The sequence below is a fragment of the Suncus etruscus genome, chromosome 5, assembly GCF_024139225.1.
Source record: "Suncus etruscus isolate mSunEtr1 chromosome 5, mSunEtr1.pri.cur, whole genome shotgun sequence".
NCBI lineage: Eukaryota > Metazoa > Chordata > Mammalia > Eulipotyphla > Soricidae > Suncus > Suncus etruscus.
Window position 1 is genome coordinate 56679451 of NC_064852.1, and position 13853 is coordinate 56693303.

The 13853-nt window shown below is 33.6% G+C and overlaps 1 protein-coding gene across 1 annotated transcript in view; it reads left to right on the top strand.

The window, feature by feature from the left end:
• NCKAP5 (NCK associated protein 5) overlaps positions 1-13853 on the top strand; it is a 564957-nt gene that overhangs the window by 56336 nt on the left and 494768 nt on the right. The window lies entirely within an intron of this gene.

Consider the following 13853-nt stretch of genomic DNA (forward strand, 5'->3'; position numbering starts at 1 on the left):
ATCAACTGCTACTAATAGGAATTACCAATATTTTCACAGTTATTTATAAGATACAAGTAATTTAAAATGTTTTAAAACCACTGTTCCTTGAATTCTTTTTTTACTAATGAACATGAAGACAAACATGTACCTTATTTAAGTGGTCTGTATTTGAAGGTCTTATTTTTTCTGTCTATTGTTTTGATAAGTTCTTGGTGGTTTTTTTCCAACTGGTATTCCTTTTCCCACACTACTACAGTCTTATCAATTGAACATAGGACATAAGGTGTAGAAATTTACAGGGATTTATATTGGAGAAAGACATTTATATGAATTGTGTATCATTGGCATCTCACTCACTAAATATATTGCTTGCAACCTCACTCAATGTTGAATTAAAAGAGTAAATCATGGGATGAACAAATTATTGGAAATTGAACGTTTACTCTGTCAAACTGAACAGATTACAGTGTGTACAAGTCCTATATAAAATTGTACACTGGGTTCTAAGTATAAAACAAACTTATTGTTTTTGGTTGTTGCTGTTTGGGTCTTTTGTTTGTTTTTTGGGTCACACCCAGAATTGCTCAGGGGTTACTCTTGGCTCTATGCTCAGAAATCCTCACTCCTGGCAGGTACCAGGGACCATAGGTGATGCCAGAATTCAAACCACTGCCTGTCATGGATCAGCTGTGTGCAAAGCAAATGCCCTACCACTGTGCTATCTCTCTGGCCTCTTATTCTTTTTTAAAAATAATAATTTCATTTAGTATTATACTAGATCAGTAGTTTTAATAAAATTAAACCTATAGTTGTTTACATTTTGTACCACCATTTTATCTTACCTGCTACTATTCTGTATTATATTTGACACAAGAGAAAGTATAAAAATAAACAGGAGTTGTATGCTTGCAGTAGTTTGAAAAAGTAATAAAGGGCAAAGTCTTATTAATTGTTATTCTCAGAAACCTTACAATTCAATAGCTGTCTAATTTAATAAAGTCTTGTTACAGTGGAATGATCCAGCTATAAGAAACTTGTAAAAATTGTATTAAGCACTGGAGTCATTGCAATGTTTTTTAATTCTTGGGGGTAGTAGTTTTTCATGCTGTCTACTCACAGGAATGCTGCAATATGCTTCGGAGTTGTTTGTCAATGCCTAGCTCTATTTTTGTTAGAAAGTATTGATTACAGAGTGAAAAACATTTAGCTTAACAACAATCAATGGGTACAGACAAAAGAACGTTTGAAGTTTTGAAGTCTTTAAAATATGAACTAAACATACAATTCAAGGAGTTAAATTACTGGTGAAAAAGGCATGACCCAAGGGCTACACAAATTCTAGACTGGAAACTTGTTTTCTAAGCCAACTTAACTGTCGTGAAGTAAGAGACTGGAATATTTGCTATGCGGGCAAGTTCATTTATTTGGTCCATCTTGTAAATAAACCATTTTTGCACTCCACTTTTATAAGAAGAGGCAAGGAGAAAATAAAATTTTGTTGCTGCAACCTGTTATCTACAATAGTGCTTCTTAACATTTTTTTTTAAGACTGTACTCCTGCCTCTTGTTGATCTAGTTTCTTTCTTTCTTTCTTTCAGAACCCCTACTAGTTCACCTCTATTTTTGTGCCATGGCTCCCTTTTAGGAAAATTTTCTGTTGTGCTGCCTTAGAGTAGCTGGGAGACTCACAGGAAGCCACATAGCTGCATTTTTTTTTTTTTTTTTTTGGTTTTTGGGCCACACCTGGTGACACTCAGGGGTTACCCGGCTATGTGCTCTGAAATTGCTCCTGGCTTGGGAGACGATATGGGACTCCGGGAGATAGAACCACAGTCCATCCTAGGTGAGTGTGGACAAGGCAGAAGAAGCCTTACTGCTTGCGTCACCTCGCTCTGGCCCCCTGTAGCTGCATATTTTTTAAAAACTTTATCCACACACACGGGTTCTAACACTATTCGTTAACGTATTTGATTTTAATGAATGTTTAGAGTTAGATTTTTATTTCAATGTTCTAGAAGTGAAATAGAATTTCATTGCAGTACCTGAAGATATATGACAGAAATAATAAGAAAATATCACTCCTCTCAAAAATAAACCTACTGGTTTTTAGAATAAATACATGCAAGGTTTTCTTCTACAGTCTGGAGACACTTTCCTTCACTCTGCTCACCAGAGTTTGATCCCTAGAGCCCCATTAGGTAACCCCTAATCACTGGGAATTATCCCTGAGCACAGAGCAAGGAGTCAGTCTTAGCATAGTCAGGTATGGACCAACCATCTTCAAAGTATTTATCTGTATGACTAATCACTTACCTGAGTACATTTTATAACTATTCAATTTTTTATAACTCTAATATTAATTTGCTTTAAAGTAGGGTCGTTATATATTATAGTTTAATTAAAATAATTAAAATATTTTGTAACTTCAGAAAGTTACTAAAGATTATTTTCTCTCCAATGGGAGGCAATATCTATGCTTAATGGATGATTAGAACAGACATAGGCTAATGATGTGACACTAAATAGTAAGACATATTTTTGCATATAATATAAAATTGATCTCAGCAACAAAATGTGATTACAGAGTTATTTATAAATATTTTTCTAGGACATTGATAAGCATATATAACATCATTTTCAGAATTGCTAATATATTTTTATCCTTTTTGGAAAAAGCAAACAATACTTTTTGGAGACAGAAGCTATCATTTTATTAAATTTGGGCCAAAAATGCACCAAATTATGTCTTCAACAAGAAGACATAACCCACACCAAATGGTTTCTGGGAAACAGGAATTTTATAGTGAATAAATACTCCATTCTAAAATAATTAATGAATATAATTGATTCATTTTAAGATGGCAATCTTGGTTAAGAAGACACCACTATGGCTAACTTGGTCCACTTCTCAGCTATTTTTGTAAATAGTTCATTGAAGCATGTCCACTCCACTTTTACTAATATATTGTATTTTCCTAATTTTCTGATATAAGGGCAAACATTATTTGTAATAAAGACTACATAGACCATAAATATTAAAATAATAAGCTAGTTCTGTAAAGAAATCATTTGCCAACCCTTCTTTAGGCAATTCTGTTTTTGCTATTAGCTGTTCAAATTGTGATTATAATGGTCTTAAAGACCTCTGTTTTCAATACTGCCTCTTCAATCCTTTTGTATCCCACAGACAAACACTGATTCTGGAAGGAGAGTATTTTTATATTTGTTGTTTCATTGATTATGGTGGAAATTTACTAGACCATAAAAAATAACTCTTTGGTACTTCTAAGGCAAGGCAGCTAGACATCCTGTTCTGGCATGAGATGCTAAACTTAAACTCTATGTTGCTTTGCTTCCTATAGCCTTAACTTCTAGTTAAAAAAATTTGCTTTGAAAGATATCAAGATTTGATGCCTAGATTTAGTAATGGGTAGACACAATAAATGCTTAGAACACATAATCAGAATTCTTCACTAACATACTTTTTTTGGTGTGTTTAGAAATATCCCTTTAAAAATCCATTCTGCAATTAATTTGAAAATTTCTCCACGTCTGGGCACATGTCATTAAAATTTGGATGCATATTTCCTAGTCTTACACAATCTCTTTGATACTCCCAGTATTTATGGGTCACACTTAATGCCAGGGAACACAATCTTGTTGATGAGATAGGTGATTTTCACGATAATTAAAGTAAAATAAAGCCAGAGACTCATAGCAATTGTGCAGTTATGTTGTTAGTGCTTATAAGTAATGTATAGTTTTCTAAACTTTTGGTAACTAATTTCTTTTATTCTAAGATATGAAAGCTCCTGGTCAGGCATTGTAATAATGATAAAGCCATGTAATGACCAATGTGTTTTGCTTGACCCTAGTAATTGTAAAGTTGACTAATTTTTTCATTTGTTTGTTTTTGGGCTACACCTGGTAGCACTCAGGGGTTGCTTCTGTCTCTGTACTCAGGAATCACAAATGCCAGTGCACAGAGGACTATATAGGATGCCAAGATTCTAACCTGGGTTGGCTGTGCAAGGGAAACACTCTTATTATTGTGCTATCATTCTAGCCCCTGGTATTGTGTGTGTGTATTGTGTATATGTGTGTGTGTGTGTGTGTGTGTGTGTGTGTGTGTGTGTGTGAGAGAGAGAGAGAGAGAGAGAGAGAGAGAGAGAGAAAGGGGCTACATGTTAAATCTTTCCTTTAGCTAAATATTCTAGGAGTCCTAAAAAGTATTTTTAAAGCATGTCTATATACATCACCCTTCACCAGTACACATTTCTCATTTCTCTCCATCAATTTTCATAGATCCCTGCCTACCACTTGGAAAAACATTTTAACACCCCCTTACAGAGATTCTCTCTCTCCCTCTCCCTCTCCCTCTCCCTCTCCCTCTCCCTCCCTCTCTCTCTCTCTCTCTCTCTCTCTCTCTCTCTCTCTCTCTCTCTCTCTCTCTCTCTCTCTCTCACATACAGACACATACATACTCTCATTTTCCCTTTTTTTTTTTTTTGTTTTTGGGCCACACCCTGTGACGCTCAGGGGTTACTCCTGGCTATGCGCTCAGAAGTTGCTCCTGGCTTCTTGGGGGACCATATGGGATGCCGGGGGATCGAACCGCGGTCCATCCTTGGCTAGCGCAGGCAAGGCAGGCACCTTACCTCCAGCGCCACCGCCCGGCCCCCTCATTTTCCCTTTTTTAACATGGTGGTTTCACTATTGTTAATGCAGGGGTACCAATCATCTCACGCTCTATGACTGAATTAAAGCATGAATAATTTTGTAACCAAAGTAATTATTTTAAAAATAGTTATACTTCAACAAAAAATATACTTATAGAGTAATGTGCTAATATTTTCTGCTGTAAAAATGAAGGGACTATTTGATAACATTTAAGAACTAGTAAAAATCTCTTTTTAACATTGTTTTACTTAACGAATGAGAACATATTTCCTAATAGGGTTTTACATATACTTAGAAATATAAAATGCTTTATTATCATCTTAATTACTTTTCAGCTTAATATAGATTTTTTAATTTATTTTTTAAATTAACATCTTTAAGCATCATGATTACAAGCATGTTTGTAGTTGGGTTGCGGTTATAAATTCATATAGATTTTTATATTGAGTTTATAAGATTTTTATTGTAAAATAATATATTGATAAATATAAATAAAATGTTTAATTATAAATCCAAATATCCAAATGCAAATTTCTTCCCAGCACTTGGAAATTTGTTCTGCTCTCAACTACTTTGAAAGGAGGCTTTCTAATAACGCTTTCTGGCTCCTATGTATTAATAAAGATAGTGTGGATTATATCTATCACCCTGATGGTTAGCACACTTTTGGGCTTCTACTAGATTCTGCTATTTAAACTGCTCTTTTAATTAATAAACACTTTCTTTTTCCTTTTTTTCCTTTCCTTTTTTCCTTTGATAATAGGACTTAAAGAGGGGAAAGATAGTAATGTGTACCTGTAGAAACAGAGGAACAACTAGGCTATGTTCAATCTAATCTAAGACCTTGACCAGAGACCAGTTCAGAATGAGAGAGCACTAAACTTTGAAGCAAGAATCGAAACTGAAAAAAAAAAAAAAAAAAGAATCGAAACTGAGGTGAAGCCAGTGTTACTGTGCGGGCACATGGGATCACATTATCTGACATTTTATTATTTGCGCTATGTTAATGTCTTTGAAATTTCCACTGAGTTTTTCTATAGCCCAACAACTGTCATACCCATTTAGTTAGTGGCAATTAAAGTCTCTATCAGTGTTTCTCAGTCAAAGATCAGAAACAGAGATTATCTGCTATAGTCTTATCATCCAGGTGATTAGCCAAGAGATAAATGCATTTTCTATAGACATACTTACATTGCCTTTTAGGTATATGCTTATTTTCTAGTCTACAGATAAACTGTATTCAGTCCTCTCATGTATAGACTTTTAATAATTTCCTATAAAAATGGCATTTTGGGGCTAGAGAGGTGGCACTAGAGTTACACGCATTTGCCTTGCAAGCGCTAGCCTAGGATGGACTGTGTTTTGATCCCCAGACATCCCAAATTGTCCCCCCAAGCCAGGGGCGATTTCTGAGTGCATAGCCAGGAGTAACCCTGTCAAATGGGTGTGGCCCAAAAAAGCCAAACCAAACCAAAACAAAACAAATGGCATTTTAACTTAACCTAACAGTCACTGAACTCATATAGACTTTTAATCATTTTTATCAAAATGATATTTTAGTTTAATCTCACTTTTTGACATAATACAAAATCTATTTATTCAATATAGCATATTTTCAGTTTCTTCTAACTTTGGTAATTTTATGAAATTGAATATCAAAGCATTCAACCACAACTGGCGATTAATATTCCAGACTGATCTTTTAAATATCATATCTGAACTTTTAATGGAATGATATAATTTGAATATTTACATTTGTTAACCAGGACAAAGCAAACTTCTTTAAAATGTCAGATTTCTTATTTTGTCCAGTATCAAAGTGAAGGAAGCTTGCTATGTAGAAAACAATTCAGGTGTTCTTAAGGTCAACTTTTATTTAAGAAAACATCCATGAGGTTCCCCCACAATTAAATGGGAAGTTTGAGGGCATTCTATTGTTTTCAAAATGAGCAAACTCTATTTATGATAAATTAAAATTAATTTCTTAGGTTCCAGAGTTTTTTTCTCTGGCAGATTTAAAATGAAAACTCCACTAGTTCCTTCTATAGTTCATTGTTGACATTGTAATTATCCTCCTACTTGAGAGGAGTGAATAATTGTCAGTGAAAATATTCTAATTTCTCATACATATAATTATACCCATCACCAGAGAAAGTTAGGAATATAAGGATTTTGTTCATAGCTGAAAATTTATTCACCTGAATGGTTTTTTTTTTCTGCCTACAATTCTATAAAAATCTAGTAGGGTGAACAAAAAGAATAGTGAAATGTACTATCTTAAGCCAAAAATGAATTCAAATGCTTTTTGGAAAAAGCCCCTTGAAATTTTTTGAGAAAATTTTTACTTTACATTTTAGGAGAGGAGTGAAAATAATAAAGTGAATATTAACTTTGGGATTATGATTTTCTAGGCTATTGAAGGTTACAATGAATGGAAAGAGAAAGGACAAACAGTTGTATAAACCTATTTTATCTCTTTATCTTATTTCATTTGCTATTTTTGGAATTGTTAAGCAAAGGAAAATACTATCACTTTGTCCTCATAGACAAGGTCATAAAGAGACTGTGGTTACATATATAAACTTTGTAGACTTAGGGTTGTCAGTCCAAAAATAAAATGAAGTGGGGGGTTCAAGAGATTAATTTAACTCAACAAGAATATATCCATGGGCCCGGAGAGATAGTATAGCGGAGTTTGCCTTGCAAGCAGCCGATCCAAGGACCCAAAGTGGTTGGTTCGAATCCCAGTGTCCCATATGGTCCCCCGTGCCTGCCAGGAGCTATTTCTGAGCAGACAGCCAGGAGTGGCTCCTGAGCACCGCCAGGTGTGGCCCAAAAACCAAAAAAAAAAAAAAAAAAGAATATATCCAGCACTTTTGGAATGCTTTGTGATATGCTGTGATATGCTAATAATGCATGGCATTTCATTAACAAAAGCAAAACATCATCCAGCATAAAAATAAGAGCTTGCTAGTTTAAGAGATTGCAGTTAGCAGTTACACATGAATGGCTGGGAAGAAGATAATGACATCATACAAACTTAAAAAAAGTCAATTTAGGTATAAAGGATGTGATTCTGGTAGAGGTCATGCTAGGAAGGAAAGAAAGAAGGAAAGAAGAGATGAATGAAGGGAGGGATGGAATATAGGAGGGTGAAAAGGATTTTGGGGGGAAACTCACCAGAAATGATCCTTGAGCATGTCCACTGTGACTTACCCCCACAAGGAAGAAAGACAGAAAGGAAGAACAGAGAAAAAGGATGAATAGAGGGAAAGATGGAAGGCAGAAGGTTGGATATTAAGAACATTAGTGCTATATGGCAGGAAGATTATATTTGGTGGAAAGCACATACAGATAATATGTTCAGCTTTCTAGTCAATGGCGCTGATATTCAATATTGGAGTATAGGAGATTAAGAGAACTTGTAATACTCTGTAATAATGAGCAAGAGGGAAAATTAATGACTCACTTTTTTGGTGTTGTTCTGTTTTTTTTTTGGGGGGGGGCACACCCGGTGACCCTCAGGGCTACTCCTGGCTATGTACTCAGAAATCGTTCCTGGCCTGGGGGACCACATGGGATGCCAGGGGATCAAACCATGGTCCATCCTAGGCTAGTGTGCAAGGCAGACGCCCTATGCCCTGTGCCACCACTCGGGCTCCAATGACTCACCTTTTGAAATGGAAAAAATTAATTATTTGAAGAAATATCCAAATAATTATCCACTAAATATTATGAAGTAAAAAAAGAAAGGAACATGGTAGGCATAAAATGGGGAAATTTAAGCTAAGGCTATTTTAGGGTAGAAAATGAAGTAAAAATCACTGTAAGAATCTAGAATCGCTTAGTCTTTTTATGTCATACAATATACTTATAGAACAGAAAATAACATATAAGAAATTAATAAGGAAGATACTTGATCAAATTGACTTCTGAGAATGTCTATTGTATGTAGAATTATTAATAGATACTGTAATTATAATAAATTAACATTACAACATGGAAATATCTATTTTAATCAAGAAATATTAACTTTTTATAAAAGAATCTGATGGTTAAAAAGTAGTTTTTTATGAAATATTGAAATTTGAGTCTGACCAATTGATTTCAGGGATATATTGGAGAAATATGTATCAATTAAAAATTAATTGACTCTGGATACCAAGCAGTTTACCAAATTGGTTTATCACTCAATTACTTTCTTTGGTTGGCCCATAGTAATAGGGTATTCAAAGACTAGGAAATAAATGGCTTGGGGGGATACTTATTGAAGTAGGAGAGTCAGAAAATCAGATGAAAAGGCATTTTTTTCTACTCAGAGAAACATTGTTAATGAATGACAGTGATAAAAAGTAGTAACTACTACTTTTCCCTATTAAAGTAGTCTTTCACTTTTGGAGTCTACCCTGAGGAAGAATTATCTTTCTCAAACTGCTTAGATTCTGTCAGTCTTCTCAAAACCGCTAAAACTCTCAATTGTCTGCGAACCACATTAAAACCAATGCCTTTGGGGTCTCTGTTTTACCACTTCTGTTCCTAGTTGTGCAATGAGCAATTTTAACTTTAACATCACTTTCTTTTCTATACTAGCCAATAAAATCTTGCCTTAATCTCTGAAATCTGCAACTTCACTGTCCCTTTGTAACCTTCGCTCTGATCTACATCCTTCATCCTTCTTTCACTTACTGAAAAAATTTTGGTCTTGTATTACAAAAATCTTTGTCTTTTCAGTGGTAAAACTGAAGTTTAATCTCTACATTATTGTTTTCGGTGCCTTTTCCTTATTGATCTCCCTTACTGACATTTAGTTTTTTATATTGTCCTTGATTTCTATGTCGTTTGGGTATCCCAGAAATCATTAATAAATTTCTCAATGTTTTTCTTTTCTTTCTGGTTCATCTTTGATTGTTTGTATAGCTTCTGAATATCCCATAGAAATCCAGGGTGGGTTTTTTTTTTTTTTTTTTTTGTGGACAGACATTGGGATGGTTGCTAATCACCATTATGCTCAAATACAATTGTACTACTCACTCTGTTTATTTGTTAATATACATATTATACATTATATACATAAAATACCTCCACTTTTTGAATGTAAGTTTAGTCATTATAACTGTGATATCATTGGTGATTATGTTTTATTACATAATGAAAGTCACCAGAAAGGGAAAATTCTCCTCCCTCTTTGGGTCTCTGACTATAATTAAAATTAAATTATAGGGATGCCAATATGTCCTGGTAGTCTGGTTAAGGTAGATATTTCTGTGGCCATTTCAGAAAGGAGGGGATAGATTTCTCTTTTTTGCATGAACTGTAGCAGCCCAAGCCCCTCCTGACACACTCTGACAGAAAGAGCCTAGCTTCCAAGCCACCTACCTAATTTATTTTAGATCTCTAAATTCTGGACTATGCAGCTGATTGTGGCCATGAAACACCTCAATATCTTGTAGTGTCAGCCCCATAGTATTACAGAAAATATTATTGTAAAGTTTAATAGTAACCTATTAGCCTCAGTAAGCCTAACCAGTAGCACAGAAGGATCAATTAGAACCAAACTACAGCCCAGTAAATCTGTAGACACTGATTTTAATAATATCATGGAGAAATATAACAAGCATTTCAGATGGACATTTGTTGATCTAAAATATGATAATTCCAGTTGCCTTTATCTTGTAACAAGAAATATGAAGTAAATCTGTTCCTGCATAGTGGCAGACTATGGTAATTCGTGAGTGACTGGGGATACTGGTGAACGGATTGTCATAGTGTTGGCTGGATTGGTGTTTTAACATTTAATACCTGAAATGACAGCATAATTAACAACTTGATTGATAAATTATGGTGTTATAATAAAAACTAGAAAGAACAAAAACTAATTAAATTTAGGGAGGTTGAATTGATACTACAGAATTGATACTACAGCTTGCCTTCCAAGCTGTTGACCTGGGTTCAAGCCTGGGTATCCCAGATGTTCCCCAATCCCTGCCTTGAGTAAACCTTGAGCACATATTCAGAAATAAGTCCTAAACACTGCTAAAAGTGGCACAAAAAAACATAAAAATCCAAGAGAATTTAACTTGAAGGCTAAAGATGTACTATGGTAGGTAAGGTACTTTCCTTGCAAACACAGACTGAGGTTCATATGATCTTCCAAGCATCATCAGGCATAAATCCTGAGCACATAGCTAGAAATAAGCTCTAACTATATATATATATATATATATATATATCCATTCAGTTTATTTGTGTGAACTATCTCACAAGATAATGAAGAGATAAATAGCTAGAGCAGAAACTAATTTACTTTTGACAAAGAAATAATGAATTTTTACATAATTGATAATCTAAAAGGATTTGTCCTGTGAAGTGAATGGTGAGTGAGCAACTATGAAGCTAAAGATTGGTTTAACATGGTTTCTCTTTCTTCCTGACTTTCTGGTTATAAGAAACTTATGAGGTTATCTGGTGATACCTTTCCCCCTCACTATTGGAACACAGCTTTCACATAAGGATTTTTGGACTTATTTCAGGGAATGGAGAAGTGAGTCAGCATGATGTTTTTGCACTCACTGTTTTCTCCACTTCCTTTGTTTTAAAGTGATATATTCAATATGCCAAGGTGCCATATTTGACTTTAACCTCTCCTGAATCCCATGACTATGTTTGTGACAAATAATATGAATACCTAATATGTGAAAATATTTGAACAATTTTAGGAGATCAAAAAGGATAATCTTCCCATCAATGTTTTTAACAAGGAAATGGAAAGACCAAAGTAGTAAACTGTAGGACTATTAGCTATATGTATTCCTTATCACAGGAATATGCAGAAATTTATTTAAAATTATGGAACTTGGATCAGTGTATACAATGTTCATACTATTTTATTTATTTAATGTTACTTTTATAATTATATAAATATGTATATTGTTTTGTGTTGTGAACACAGTAATACTGATTGATTTTTCACTTAAATTCTAGTTGTAAAATATTAATATTATTAACAAAACAATATTAATTGAAATTTTCTAACATTATATGATGTGTAATTTTTAATAATTTTGAAGTGTCAGACCTTTTCTGTGTAATCATGAACTTAGTCCTCCCATAATGTTCATATTTTACGCATTTGCTAAGTAATAGCAGAATATATAACTTTTGTCTAAGATAATTTAGTTGTACAGGGCAACTCACCAATAGCAGCTTTCTAGTAGAATCCCATTCTAGAACTAATGATAATTTTAAGACTATTATAAGTGCTGATCTGTCCTTGAAAATTTGCCCTTTTTGTACTTTTTTATTTCTCAAACTTCTCTTTTCTTCTTCCTCCCATTTTTAAGAAGTAAGCTCTTCATCTCTGCTAGAATAAAAGCTTTTCCTCCCTTGGGTGATGTTATCAGCACTGCAAATGTAAACCAGGCCACTTCAATCTGAGCATCTCAAAATCTGATCCTGATTCTTCTGTTACAGCTAATAGTACAACATTACAAAATCAACTCTATAGTTCCTTATCTACTCAGCTTCTAGGATTACTATGTCTTTCATAAATAATGGGGACATTGAATTTAGTGAGTTTTATAGGGAAATATATATTGCAATTCATGTAAAGAGTGAAAATAAGGCTATAATTAGATGTCATAACAATACTTAATTTAAATCCACATTATATTAGCACGATACACATTAATAAAGTGTTATAAGCTAATTTTCTTAAACAATATTTTAATTTGGATGCTGTGATTAATTTTAGATTACAAACTTCTGAAAAATAGTACTTAGCAATATATGATTTTCAGTAAGTAAAAGGAGGATTAGGTTGGTTCTACTGTGTAATCTTAAAAATGTTAATTTTATGTAATTGCCTAGAGACTAATTATAAGCACTTCTCCACAAATCTTAAAATTCTGTTTCACAGCCATGTTTTCCTTCATTTCCAAAGCTGATGGAAAGTAACAGAAAGATGATTTTATTTTAATTTACTTCTTTTAAGTTCTATTAGTGGTGTCTGTGGTGGCTGAAATGAACCATTAAAGACAAGGAAAGAGATGCACAGGCATGACTTGGCAAATGGCAGACTTCGGAATCAACAAACTAATGTATATCTGATATTACTGTGTATTAATATGCTAATCACAGGATGCAGATACACTTTATACATACAGCAAATCTTAAGCAGGTGTTCATGTAGTTGGGAAATTGCAATAATGAATACAGAAAGTAATAAAGTGAAATAGGGATCCCATGAGTGAAAATGATAAAAAATACTGGTAGAAAGAAGGAAGAGAAGAGAATAATAATGTAATAATAAATTCTAGAGAATATTGTTAAATTTTTAATTTGGGAGGAATTAAGTAGATAGAACTATAAATAGAGAGGAACTTAGAACTCATTAATGAGAGCCCAGAGCATTTTTTAACTAGGAAGAACATGGGCAAAGATATAGAAATAAAGGGATATGTAAGTACATTGGAGGGATTTACTTCATTTATTCAATCATGATATAATGCCTCTTTCATGTTCCCTAAAAGGACTTTATACTTGCTGAGTCAGAATTAGAGAAATTCCATCTTTACAATGATCTCCTGAGAGTATGCTCTGTAAAATATATCCACTTTCATCCAGGGTAATTTATAGTAGAGTCATAGGGTCTTATTTATTTGCTAACAAGAGAACCAAGGTCTCTATTTCCCTTTTGTGCTCTTTAAGAATTCATGTTCAGGAAAAATAAAATAACCCTTTATAATCATGTATTAAGTCTTTGGTTTTCTTTACAGAACATGTATCTGAATGAACATAACCATAACAACATAACTTGCTGAAAAATAAATCAGTAAGAACAAAGCAAACACAGTATCAGTATGGCTGAGTCAATAATACAAGAATGAATTATCTGAGTTTGTGTGTTATTCTCTAGTTTTAGGAATGAGATTTTGCTGAACCATCTATTTTGGGTCATCTGGCTTCTCTATTAAAACCTATTGGTGAGACAAACTAGTTTTCTGGGATTATAAATATAATTGGTTTAGCTTACTTTTATCTGTAAAGACCTAATTGGACAAAATAAAAACTAATTATTTAATCTTATTCTCTTGTGCTTCATGGTCTAATTAAGTTGAAATGCCTTTTCCTTCTATAAAAAGCCCGTAATGTTCCTCCTAAAGCATATAACATAGATTGAAGAGATGAAGTAA